Here is a 14249-nt window from a genome sequence, read left to right as displayed (position 1 = left end):
CTGGGACCTAAAATGCTTCTGGGGTAAAATGTGGGTTGCTAAGACTCACCTGTGGTGGGGGGTTTCCTTCTTTTGCTTTTCCTTTTTTTTTCCCTTTCTGTGCCAAAGTTTGGTGGCATACATTTCTTCCAGTCCTTCACTTTAAGTCCTGAGGAGATTTATTTTTACTGGTGCTAGACGTCTAGAAGGAGAGTCTTCTGGCTGAGTGAGACCTGAAAAGCCAGACATTTGTGATTTGGCCAAGCTTTGAGAGTCGAACCACAACTGCAGAGCCTGATACTGACCCATGTGCTTTTCCCCAGATCTGTTCTGCTTTCATCTGCGGGTCTGAGTTTTCAAGGGAAAGAAGGCAGGGTTGACAATCATCAAGGTGTTCTGTGAGTTTGTTACTGCTGGCTGATGCAAATCTTCTTTATGGAAGTATTTGGTTCCTTCTTAAAAAGAAAACAAAGTCAGTCATTCTGCATCCAGTTCTCACTGTGGGTGGCTTCACAGTTTCATAATACTGGTCTCCCTTCCTATTCTGGAGTTGAGTCTCATGCTCCACTCCTCACCCTGTATGATAATAAAGAGTTCTTGAACTATTGCCCTTGCCACTCGAGTGAGGAAATGGAGGTGCAGGGCTACATGAGGTCGTAAAGCTGGTGATCTTTTTCAGGAGCTTGCAATTCTGGGCATTCAGGTTGAGGTTAACTTGCTTGATATCTGGCAGCTTTGAACGCTTTTATTTCCTAGTGGCTCCACTGCCCAGTAATAGTGGATAATGGAAAATCAGCTGTATTCTTTCTGTGCCAATACTAAACTCCTGCTTCTGAACAATCTGGACTATCTCCAGGAGCAAATAAAACATTTGCCTCCAAACTATTCTGTATCTGAACTGCCAGATACTCTGACTATTCCAGAACATTCTCTTCATGAAAACACTTGATTCTTTCTTCTCCTCCACAAAAACTTTCAGTGTTTTCTATGCACTTTAAAAACAGAAAAGAAACTGTGATCAAAAGTAAGGACTGTATTTCTAATTATAGAACTTGACTTTTTTACAGGATCATGATCAAATAGTTTATTAGAGGGGTTGTTTGTTTTGGGGTCCCAGGGGTTTGGGGTCTTCTGTTTATTGGTGTTATTGGGGAGCTGGGGTGTTGGTTTTGATTGTTTTGGGGGGGGTGTTTGATTTTTTCTTTGCTTTGGGTTTTTGTTTGTTTGTTTAAGCTGTTAGTCCTTTACATGCAAAACCAGAACAGCTATTGTAAAAATTCAACTTCTGTTTTAACTAAAGTGAAAACATCTTCACAGTGTAGGCTTACTGCACATTAATGCTTTAGTAATCTATGTTCTCTCACTCTTTGTCCTATTTACAATTTTAATCTTTTCTGTCTTCAGTGATTGCATAACAATTCATCTTAGATTTATATTTTTCTCAGTTTTTGTCATTTTTCTACCACTGTGAGATTGTTCTATTACAACTTTTTTCAGCTGTGAGATGCATTATGCTTTTGCCTATGAAGTGATTCAATTGTATGTAATAATCTGGTATTTCTCAGGGTTTAGATTTCAATGTTGCAAAGAGGAGGGAACATTAAATCTTCAAAGCAAAAGCAGTTGTGAACATAAAATTTGACAGTGGAGTTTTTTCAGATCGTTAGAAATCAATGCTTTCATTTTCCTGAAGAATACATGAAATATGTGTCAAATATTTTAGTCAGGGCCTGTCCTGACTGGTCTTACCTATTTACTCAGTTGGCCTTTTCATTGCTCCCCTGGTTCTAAATGCACATCTTGGTCCCTTCAACTTTTCCGTCTTGTTCCTTTTTTTTTCCCACACTTCTCTAAACAGATAGTGATTCACTGTATGCACAACAATACTGAAACCTGGTTCAGAAGACACAAATGAAGGTTTTCTTACATTGCTTATTTGTTTTGTAAGAGCAGAGTGAAGTGATAAAGCTCGCTGTGAAAACCAAAAACCCATGGAGTATTCACTGTCAAGTCGTGTGTTGGCACAAGACCATACAAGAGATACAGGCTTCAGAAAATGTTCTTGAGTTACTGGGGAGGAGAGGGAAGAAGTGAAATAGTATGTAGGTTGGAAAAATGGAGGGGACAGGACAACTTCTAGAGGGCAGTTATATGAATGAAAACCAGGGGTGTAAGTCTCCAGAGCAGAAAAAGAAGTATAATTGAGTCCTAGCTCTTGAGGAAAGTAAGGATAGAAGGAGTGGAGAGTAGCTTAGGGGTATAAACTGGAGGAATGGTTGTTACTCTTTGTGACGACAGCCACAAAAACTTATTAAACACTAGCACAAAACTAGCATGTGTAGTATGTTTGAACTGCCATCAAATGCAAGAATTGCTAAGCACTTGCGATTGTGACACTGTTGGGTGTCCTGGTAGAGTTTCCAGCATGCACCTTCTTCTGATGGCTATGATTTTCTCTTATATATCTTTGCTGGTCTCTGTCATGATGCAATTCTAATGACTACACAAACCTTGAGTCAGTTGGTTTATACATTCCTAAGGAAAGTTGTCATTATTTCCAGTCACCAATTACTCATTTACTGGTAGGCACTGACTAACAAGCAAAATAAGGTTTCTGGCCGCACTAGTTTTCATCTAAAATTAATGAATTAAATATCGTTGCATGAAGAAATGCAGAGGATGGTGTAGCACTTTCAGATTTTGGTCAGAGTGGTAATATCAATGGGAAAAATCCTAAGCTACTATTTACTAGTCCTGTGGAAACAACACATTTTAATGAAGAAAGACTTGTAAGTCTCATATCCTGGCATAACCAGAGATTTTTAAAAAGCAGCAGCCCTGCGTATATTTCTGTGGGAATGGTCTTGTGACCACTGCAGCCATTCATCCTTAACTGTGCTTCTTGAAGCCTTTCACATTTATGTTAGGGACTGCAAAAACACAGCACGTGGGGAAAATCTTTCATTTCCAAGACTATATTTGCAGTTGATTAAGCACTGGTCAAAGCCTGTTGGTCATGACTTAACGTTCTCCAGGCACAGATTGAGAGCATCTTTCTTTGGATGTGGAGCTCACAGTGAGCTGAAAGCACCAGAGACCTCCCACAGCTGGAGAGAGCAGCTCTTGAAGAAAACTAGCTGGAGGTGATCTATGCATTGGGATGGTGTAGACTGATGTGCTCAAAGCATGGAGAAAGAACGAGAACTCATTCTGCCTTATTGCCACCCCACTCTGGAGTTACCGCCCAAGAGGAGCAGAAATAAATTATTACAGTTCCTAGAAGGGTGAGCACAGCCTTCAGGTGCCTCTGCACAGTGGCATAAAAAAGGAGTTTCAAGGTTATCCGTTCAACTATGGCAGTCCATGCCAGGTTGTGTCCCTCAATTGCAGAAAGCTGACGTACATGCCCACCAGGATAGATGCTAGTAGCTTTACTGACAAGAGGGCTCAGCTTGGGAACACCAGTTATACTCGCTGAGTAAGCCTGAATGGTTTTGTTTCAGGGTTTAAAGCCAATTGAAGAATTACAAGAGGGGAGGAAAATAAGTGCTCACAAAAAAAAAATAAAAATAAAAAACATGTTGAAGATACATTATGTCCCTAGCTTCTTTCCACTAATGGATTTGAATCCTCGATAAAACAGTGTCACTCAAAAGAATATGGATCAGGAGTGGAGCAGGTGCAACCAGCATCAAGGGTTCAGCTCACCCACACAAACACCCTTTTGTTGCCACAGTGGAAAGGGCAACAGCAATTTTGAGAGCAAAGCAAGGGCAAATACTGGAAGTCACTATCAAATGCTACCAGAGACCTGTCATCATGGTCAGGGGCAACAGCTAAGAGCTTACTCAGGGTAAAATGAATAAGAACCATGTATCCAAACATACTGGGAGTTTGGGTGAGGGAACTTGAGATCTAGATGTGAAATGAGCTGTTGGCTACTGACTATATTTTAAATGAACTGAATCCAAAGCCAGCGAATCAACAACACCCTGAATACTAAGAGATTTGAAATCCAGGTCAGGACCTTTTGATGTGTTATGTCACTTTTTTTCAGCTCCAGTTGTAATAAAGAGTAGCATAAGAAAAGCAGGAAGATATGAGGGCTGCTCACACAGCTACAGAAGATCAGCTGCCAGTTAAATAGTGGGTACTGAGCCGAGACTGAAACTGGAAGGGATAAGATTATAAAAGTGTTTCCAGTAGGAATAGCAACTTTAAAAAGGAGCTTGCTATGCACACAGCATGAAGAAAAAATGCTGAGGATGTACTAGAATAAGTCTGATTTTTGGAGCATACAAGTCTTTTAAGGATTCCTCATTTCACCAGCTGACCTGAATAAATGTTGCAAACAAAACCAGTTCCTGGGATTCTGTGTCCTTCCTCTGGCTGCCTGTGACTTTCTGTTCAGTTCACTGTTTTTCCCTCATGCAAATGATGGTGGTGGTTCAGCTCCTGGGAGAAAAAGCTGATACCAGTTATCATTTTATCATTGAACACATCTGCTCTGAATTTTAATAGGTAAGTCTTCTGCATCTGCAAGTAGCATATGGCTAGCACAGAGCTGCAGCTTCAAGAGTCTCTTCCTGCTCACATCTCTATCAGGTAGCTGTGGAATGGAAACCTGCCACTTCAGCAAAGGCATTTAAAGCAGGCAAGCTGGGGGAAGATATACTGTGTAATACTGTGTGAACATGATGTAGGTGATGTCAGGTATCCTAATGTGTGCTTAATATAATCTTTCTGACTTTGCATTTGCGTACAGTAATGTCCTCTAACACTCTGCTGTTAATAGATGGAGTGCTTCCAATTGATAACCCATCTGTAGATCCTTAGTTAGAAGGAAAGGTCTTCAGTCAAGTGGGAAATCTCATCTAAGCCTGCAGCTTTCCCAGAAGGGAAGCATTGTAACTAGAGGGTTCATTTTAGCTGCAGCAACTAGAGCTGTATCAACCTCACAATCTCAGAGGCAGCTGGTAATAATAAACCTGAAAATGTTATTTACATGGTCTTGCCACTCAGACCCCTACCCTCTGGGGCTGCTGCCTGCATACTCGTGCACCCTGCCATCCTAGGAAGTGGCTGTTCCTTTTAAGGCATATTTGCCATTTCAATCACGTCTCTCTGCCATTGCATGAAAACAGGTATTGAATTTTCCTGCTGTCTCCGAACAGGAGATCACAACATTCTATGCAGTTGAAAGCAGTAACTCAGATATTTGAAAACAACTGCCTGTTGCCTTTAGCAGCCTGTGTACAGCTCTAGCTCCAAGAGCCAGGGTCACAGGAGATGTAGGCATGGAGGCAAAGATGATGACCGCTGTTTGGTGGAGGGAGTGAGGGGTTATTTCTCTAAACTTTGGTCAGTTACAGTAAATGTTCCTTATCACATTTATTACAAGTTGCAAATGGGAGACTTGTCTAGGTAAGCAAAATCTGCATTGATGTGCTCCATGTAGGTAGAATAAGATAATGCTAGGGTTAACACACTGCATTGCACTGGTATAATGACATATGGTTATAGCTAGCGTATATCTCTCTCATCATTATGTGCTCTGAGGCATAAAGAGGATAAGTGACTTGTACAAGGCCATTCAGCAGATCAGTCATGGAGCAAAAAATGCAGAGGCCTTAAGAGCTAATTATTAGTCAGGAGACAAAATCATTACTCTGAGAATACTTTTTTTTGTTGTTGCTCTGTTTTCATTCTAATTTGAAATTATAAACTGTGTCTCTCAAAGACATGGTAATATCCTCTTTTCCCACCTGCCCACCCAGTGTAGTTTGTACTATGGAATAGCTTTAGGTTTTATAATGTCAGACTTGAACAATTTCTAAATCACTGTCAAATAAAATGTATCAAGACAAAACAGTTCTAAGGAAAAATGAAAAATTATTTGTTGTGGGCTTTTTATTGCCACCTCCTTGAGTAAATATTTATTGGGAAGAATATAGTAACTCTTTCTGCTAGAGAGTATTTCAACCAGTCCCACTAACTAGACAAATGCCAAAATGGACTTTTAAACCCCAAGTAAATGGGATAGTACTTAGTGGGAAGCTACTTGCAGAAGAAGCTAACATTTCAAAGTGTTACGTTTACCATGGCTGCCTGACCATGTGTTACTGCATCTGCCCACAACAGCATGCCAGGGGCACATTGCCTTGCAGTATATGTCTACAAAGTCCTTGCACAGCATAGCAATATTAAACGCACTATTGCCCAGGTATGAATATGACTTTTTCTGAACCAGAATTAAGTGACATGGTGTTGCAGCTAACATTCTTCTGAACTTTTCTTTTTTTCTGATTTGACACCCTTTCTTTCTCCAATTTTTATGTGCTTTCGTGCCTAACAACTCATCAGTAGGATCAGCGTACAGTAGGAGTTCTGACAGGCAAACTAATTCCTAGAATACTGGAAAAGAAACGTACACAAGTGACAACTGTGAGCTGTAGCATACTTAAACAAAGGAGGAGGGGGAAAGAAATAAAAACAAATGAGGTTTTGCTGTCCTAAAACAGTTAGAAATCCCAGTATAACTGTATTGAGTAGAATGACATGAATGAACTGTGGCCTTCTGGATTCTGTGGAAAAAGCTGCACCAACCAAATAAATGCAAAATGAAATTCAAATGCTGGCAAGAAGCATAAAGTATGTTGTGATCCTACTGATATTTGCAGCAATGGCATAGCTGATCCAAGAAAGAACTCTTAGAGTGCAATGAGCACACACAGCCAATATCAGTTGAACAGAAGTAAGTATATTGTTTCCCCAAGATGTTGTGCCACATGCCGCATGGCAGCCTGCAGCTTATGCATTTTGGGAAGGGGAGAGGTGGAGCTGGTAATGAGGTGTACCTTCCAAATGGAAGGGGCAGGAGACGGCTGGTGAGAGGAGTGTCTCTTTCCATGTACAACTTTCCTCTCATGGGGTAAAATGCACTGCACCTCCTCAGTAGATATAGAAATCTGCAGTCACTCCATCCTGTACTGCTCACTCTACCAGTACTAGAAGGCATTTTGCTGACTGAGAAGCTACACCTTTGCTGCTGTTCCTGGATGTGCATTTTTATTCTCCCTTCATGAAGCAATCAAATGCTACCTTGGCCTGTGTAACTCTTCTCCTGGAAGGTACTTAGGAGCAGTGTGTTGGTGCAACAGTGAGTTCTTTACTACATATCTTTCAAGTTCAGTGGTTTGGGTTTTTCCCACTGTACATTTAGAAAAGTTTGTGGTTTCCACTCCTCCCCCGCCCTCATTAGATGCTGCTTCATCCCTTGCCTGTAAGCTGAGTGAGGTTCCTTACTGGAATAAAATATTTCTATAAACCGGATGAATCTAGACTCACAGCTGGCATAAATCGTCACTGCTCTCTTAGTTTGGTGAAGCTATGCTGATTTGCTGTTACTGAGCTCTACCCTAATGTCTCTTCAGGATGCAAACAGCAGTGACCTCACCAGTTAGGAGTGGCCAGTTTTTAAGAATACAAAAAGCTACTGTAGGTCACACACACAAAAAACTTCAGGGTGGAAAAGAGAGGAAAAGAGAGCTCTTACGGGCTGTGAGGGGGGAGGTTCCCCCCATTACCTTCCCAGTGTGTTGGGGCCTTTTCCTTCATTCTTTCTTAGTGAGAAAGAAAAGCTCTAGGTTTTTAATATAGCTACCATGTGAGAATTTAAAGATTAATGCAATGTTTTGACAAAAGCTGTATTTGTGTCCATGTTGTTTGGAGGCACTAGAACAACATGTACCAGTGCACTGGGACACAGTTTTCTGCATAGTAGCTAGTATGGGGCATTGTTTTGGATCTGTGCTAGAAACAGTGTTAATAACACATGGATGTTTTTATCATTGCTGAGCAGTGCTAACACGGAGTCAAGGCCTTTTCTGCCTCTCACCCCACACGACTAGTGAGTAGGCTGGGGATGCACAAGGAGTTGGGAGGGAACGCAGCCAGGACAGCTGACCCCAACTAACTCAAGGGATACCCTAGACCATATGGTGTCATGCCTAGCATATAAAGCAGAGGGAAGAAGGAAGGAAGGTGATGTTCAGAGTGGTGATGTTTGTCTTCCCAAGTAACCATTATGCGTGATGGAGCCCTGCTGTCCTGGGGGTGGCTGAACCCCTGCCTGCTGATGAGAGGTGGTAAATTAATCCCTTGTTTTGCTTTGCATGTACATGCAGCTTTTGCTTTACCTATTAAACTGTCTTTATTTCAGTCCACGAATTTTCTCACTTTTACACTTGCAATTCTTTCCCCCATCCCACTGAGGGAGGACTTAGCAAGTGGCTGGGTGGCGCACAGTTTTGGATGGGTTTAAACCATGACAGTCCTTTTTGCCACCCAATGTGGGGGTCAAAGGGTTGAAGATAATGACAGATTTGATTGGAACAAGGCTCCACTTGAAACAGGTACATCCCTAAGGGTCCGCAGTCCGAGTAAGTCCAAACTGGAGCAGGGGCAAGGGGAGAAGTTCATTGCAATGTTAAACCTTATAAACCACGACCAAAGGGACCAGGGGCTGAGATTGTCATGTAAACCACATGAACCAGTCAAAACCAGGACAAGTTACTAACCAGACCCACTGAACAAACTTTCAGTTTGAAATTATGATAGCTGGTAAGCACAAGCTGCTTGCATCCAAAATAAAACTTCAATGAGAACCTTAACTAAGCAGAGGAAGCAGTGGCTTCAGTTGCCCTCTCTGCCACTGCCTTGGAAGGTTGGATTCTGCCTATGGAGACCCTACTGGTTACAGCCTGGGGAATGTGCAGGGTTATAAGAAATGGCAACAGCCTCCCCAACAAAGTGTTACCATTTCAGGCGCAAGCAATCAGCCCAGAGACAGCTCCTGACCTAGGTGTGCCTGCTAAATAGAGAAGGGGAGGATTCTGTGTGCACAGCAGGTGTGTATCTCTCATGTGGCTCTATTTATTGACCAAAAAACTAAAGACAGTGTCTTGCCCCCCAGATTCTTGCCTCCCAAATGTGTGCTCTCATGCTCTTAGCTTCCACGTTCACTTTCTCAACCAGTTTCATACTGCAGAACTTTCTATCCCTGCCCCTTCCTAGAGTCATACTTACATCTATTGCTTTTTCCACATCTGTTTTTTCTCTCAGTTCCCTCAAACACCCAATTGGGGGTACCAATACAACTGTGAAAATTCGAAATCTGAAAGCTTTCCAAAATGGCTTTGCCATAGGATCTGTTTTCTTGTATAATCATCTACTTTATTCCTAACTTTCTGACCCTTATTAAAGGGTCTTGGTTTTCCCCCCTTGCTTAGAAAGCGAGTGCAGATGTCATCTGCCAACTGTAACCTCTTCTAAAGGAGAAAGTCTTGTCAGGGCAGATTTTTCAGTTGGAAGCTTTGCTCAAGAGCACCACTCAATGTTGGTCAAGGCTATGTTAGTCTGTCCCCTCATTAGGGCTATGAAGAATGTCAGTTTCATCAGGATGCGGTTTGACACTTTAACCAAGCTGATCCAATGATGAGTGCTATCAAAATGTGACTGAACTGATGGTTAGTAGTACATTGCTCTTCTAGTCCCTCGGCTGGCTGCCACAGCACCAGCACTCAGCTGAAGTGGTAGAGGGAAGAAATCTGGCAGAAACCTAACCATGTTTTCGCTTGTTCATTAGGTAGGGTGAGTTTTCTGCCAGTGTAGTGCTTTGAGCAGGTTCACTGTGGGGTTAGAGAAGTGAGAGGTTTGGCTCAAGCTGAAATGACAGAAGTACGTGCCAGGGGTGGGGAGCAGGGTGAGGCACACCATTAGTTTGACTTAATTACATGCTGGCACACTATGCAGCCCCACCGCTACCCCAGGCCGTGGCAGCACGGTTGCAGTGATCCCTGGAGCCAAGGCTGTGCAGCATCAGCCTCTCCCAGCCTGGCTAAAGCAGGAATGGCTGTTGGGAGCCCTGCAGCTCAGGCACCCGCTTGCACCCACCACAGCTGCAAAGCTGTCTGAGGTTGATCATGATTCGTATGCACAGCAGCCTGGAGTCTTGCTTCTGTGTTTCAACAATACATAATAATAATGACTTTTATGCCAATAAGAAAGTGTTGTCTTCCTAATATGCAGGGTTTAAGGGAGTCCCACCCATCAGGGAATTTCTGTTTCATCAGGTGTTAGAAGGTTACTGGCAGAAGTGCAGATACGTCTGTCTCTCGTGTGGGACTACAGCACTCACTGCAACCAGTACACAAATACACCCAAGGTAAATACACTGGAAAGTCAGTCTCTGACTCACAATGTGGTGCCTTTGAACTCAATTGCTTTGTAATTTCTGGCAAATGGAGGAAAGATGACCGAACAAAACAAGCCAAGGGAAGAATGTCTCTCCTTTCCACTAACCCATTTTTCCCTCATCATCTGCCAAACGTAAACTTTAATTTTCAATAGAAAAATAAGTCTAGCTACATGCAGAGAATTGTTTTTAAAATTAATTTTAGTTGAAGGAAAACACTGCCTTATTACAGTCATGTTTTTAAGCTATATTAGCAGGAGAAGTTAGATCTTTGGAATAGAGGCAAGGCATGAATCATAGAATGGTTAGGATTGGAGGGGACTTTAAGATCATCTAATTCCAACCCCCCTGCCATGGGCAGGTGTACCTCACACAAGGTTGCCCAAGGCTCTTTCCAACCTGGCCTTGAAAACAGGCAAAGAGCAGAAAAGGCTTATTCCGCTAATGAAGTCACTCTGCCTCACAAAGATGAGGATGAGTATGTAGCTAACTGTAGCCAATTACTTTAGCTAATGCTTTCCTAGTAGGTTAGCAACACTAGCATTTGAATTAGGCATTTTATCATGGCCCTTCCTAGACTTGAGAAATACCATGCAGACTGATGAAGTTAGAAGCAATATAGGATAACAACTCTTTCCCTTCCCTTATAGAGCCAGACCCAGAACTGGTACAGACTGAGATACGTCATCACATTTTGCATGTCACAGCCCCACCAACTCCCGTGGGGCTGTGGTCTTTTCCACGGCTGGGGACTTCCACCAGGCAGCTTGTTAGGTGTGATAACCATTACCCCTTCAGATGGGCCTGCTCCAGGGAAAGCCTTAGGTGCCTTTTGAAGAGACTAGTGCTTCAGGAGCCAGTGACTGCAAGCTGGCTATTACTTTTAATTTAGAACATTCACTGTGGGGGAATACTAGAAAGCCTCTTCTTTCCATTTGCTGTCTGGCAGAATTTAGACATTTGGTAGAACTACACTTTTTTCCTTTGCATATGCAGAGTGAACAGGTTCAGGAAACTGGTTCATCAAAAAAAAATAAAAATGTCCTGTTAACTTTCAGCCAGATTGCACAGTAAAGTGAACTGAGAAAATCAGCTGCAGAAATGATTGTACTGGCATGCAAGAGGGATAACATAGGGGCAGAAATGAACAGCTAAAGGCAGCAATTATATAAACCAGCACAACCATCAAAATGCTACTGACTGAATAAAATACCCACAATGGAATGGGGTAGAAAACTGGCCAAAGAACATACTGTAAAAGTAAAGCTTGCTTAGTTTAACTTTATGCTCTTTGCATAGCTTATATGGTTTGAAGTATCATCTTTTCTCCAGTTTACTGCATCAGACCAACAATTCTGATGATTTTTTGTTTTGCTGCCCCAAAACCAAAAAAAAATCAATTGATCTCTAATTTGGAGAGTTGGGGTGACCACCCCAAAGGAGAGTTGCTAGTAGCAGTTGCTGGCTGCACTTTGTTTAACAGGCTCTGACAACAGCGCTGTCCTAGTCAGAGCATGAGATGTGACTTTGCCTCCTGTAAGTAGATGTGTTCCTTTGGAAATCATCTGAAGTGTTTGGCTAGTATGGAAGCTGATCAAAGCAATGTGGGCTTATAGTGCAGTTATGAAATAAGTATTCACACTGTAAAGGAGAAAGTTTGTGCTGAGGGTTATCTAGTAACCAAAAGTTATACTGAGGATAAAAGAGAGCAACTGTTTTTAAATAATCTTCTAATAACCACTATGTAATACAGCATCTATTTCTTCTATGTTAAAGATTTAACGATACATCATGATGATGCTGTGTTTCTGCTTCATTTTTTAAAGCTGACTTTCTCTGTTTGTATCCTTTATTGCTATTCAAGGAGCTAATCATCCCTTACTGTTCAGGATAATATTTTCCTCACTTCAGCCAGATGAGCAGCCTTTATTGGTTTACATCTAATTACCTGCTAAGGAGTTGAATAGTTCTGAATAAAATGCATGTGAATGATAGGGAGATTTTTTTTAATCTGAAAGACAGAAGCTACTGAGAAAACAGATACAGTCTTTGAAGTCACTTAATCAGCAGAAATTTCAGAGCAAACACCAAACTAGTGACCATGATGATATTGGCTTCACTGTGGTAGGTAAATACTCTGTATGTAAAAAATATTGTCCCCAAATTACTCTGTCTGTTTTAATGTTGCTTGAATAGGACTTGGATTTGAAAATCCTTTGAAATACTCAGTATTTGTAAGTTTCTTTGCATTTTCTGGTTCTTCTATATTAATATTGATTTTATTTTTTTATTTTTATCAACTGCAAAACATGATTTTGTCACTTTCGTATGTCTTACATTTGGCTGCAATGCTTTGACCAAAAATATCAACTTAATATGTCCATCCTATAAATCCAGGGTCTTGTGAACACTGTGAATTTATACACTCCGCACACCCTTTTCTACTCTACTTAAACCAGCTAGTCTCATTTTCAGAACTGTGCAGGGTAAGTGTAAAGGAAGATTGCCACTTGTATTAATTATAAGAGCTGTGAGAAAGAAACAAAGTTGAGTTACAAGCTTCTTTTGTAGATTCAAAGGCATGACCCTGAATCTTCTAACAATTTCATTAAGATATTTGTATTATGACTGCTATTTCTGAGTCAAGGTCTGACAGAAATTATTGTAAAGTGTCTGAATAAGTCTGTTTTTACTAAGGGCTTTCCTTAAGCACCGAATCAGGTTGTCTCTTTCAAAAGTTATAGTAATGTTTACAAATTGTAAACTGTTACAATGGCAAGTTGTCTTCAGGTATGTCAGGCAGAGGGTTAGAAGCACGCAGAATATGCGACACTGATTTTTTTCTGTTTGACCAAAAGATTTAAGATATATTTTCCATATTGCCAATGCCACCGAGGTCTGAAAAGCACTGTAGTTGATAATATTGATTTATAGGTGAAAATTTCAGTTGGAAGTTCATATCTGTAGAGGAAATGTGAGAACTGGATTTAATTATTTATTTTTTTTAACTCTACTAATTCAATTATGGGTTGTATCTAATTGCTTTACCTGGAACACACACCAAAAACTGAGATTTACTGAGCTCTAACTTTCCCAAAGCAGAAGAAACACACTGGGGTTTTCAGGTCAAATGACCATGTAAACAACCAAACATAATTTCTAATTCATTTGCAGTAACATTACATTACTAACTTATTTTCTGTTCAGAATTGACTCCAACCTGCACATACATTGCCAAAGAACTCCCTCTAACTAACTGTTCCTCAGAGTATTCAGGGGAGAGAAAGCAGACAAAAGAGAACTAAGAAATCTTATGGCATACTGTCTAGAAGCTGAGAAATGAAAGGATTTAGTGGCTTAAAGGAAATCTCTGTTCTTTGACAAGCCTTTTCCTGGATAAGCAAAATTTTAGTGGTCCTTTCTTATCAAATTTCCTTCAGATCTTAAATTCTTGAATCTGTTGTATTAGGTCTAGATAACCACGTATTTTTATTAGGCACTATTGATTCTAGGAGAGGCAAAATTTGCCTAATAGTGTTTTACCTCCCCTATGCAAAAAACTTGTTAATTAAAACACATCATACTCATGTAATTTTTTTATCCAGCAAAGTATTAATTTTAAGGCTGATAAACCTATTCTATTTTGTGAAGCCATTTGTGAATTTTTTTCTTTTAGGAGGAATTGTTAGTTGATAATTTTATGTAATGGAATTAAAATATCTACAAGGGCAATGTTAATTGAGCAGCTTGGCTTGACTTGGCCATGAAGGGAAAAGCAAGGCTATTGTTGTTGTAACATTTGTAAACAAGTATAGCAACGTGTCTGGGATACTGGGAAACTACTGAGACTAACCTAGCTCCTGGCAATAATACTTTCCTACCTCAAAATCTGTGAACATCTAGAGCTGCATTCCTCCCACAGCACAGTAAATATAACTAGTATAAGACAAGGAAGCCAGCAATGATGGTTCACACCTTATCCAAACTGAATTCAGTTACTTGACCTTGCTTTAAC

Source organism: Pezoporus flaviventris, unplaced genomic scaffold (genome assembly GCF_033815535.1).
Source record: "Pezoporus flaviventris isolate CSIRO_AGI_PZ_B2104156 unplaced genomic scaffold, CSIRO_AGI_Pfla_v1 ptg000001l, whole genome shotgun sequence".
In the NCBI taxonomy this organism is placed as follows: Eukaryota; Metazoa; Chordata; class Aves; order Psittaciformes; family Psittacidae; genus Pezoporus; species Pezoporus flaviventris.
Note: the sequence above shows the minus strand (reverse complement) of the source record.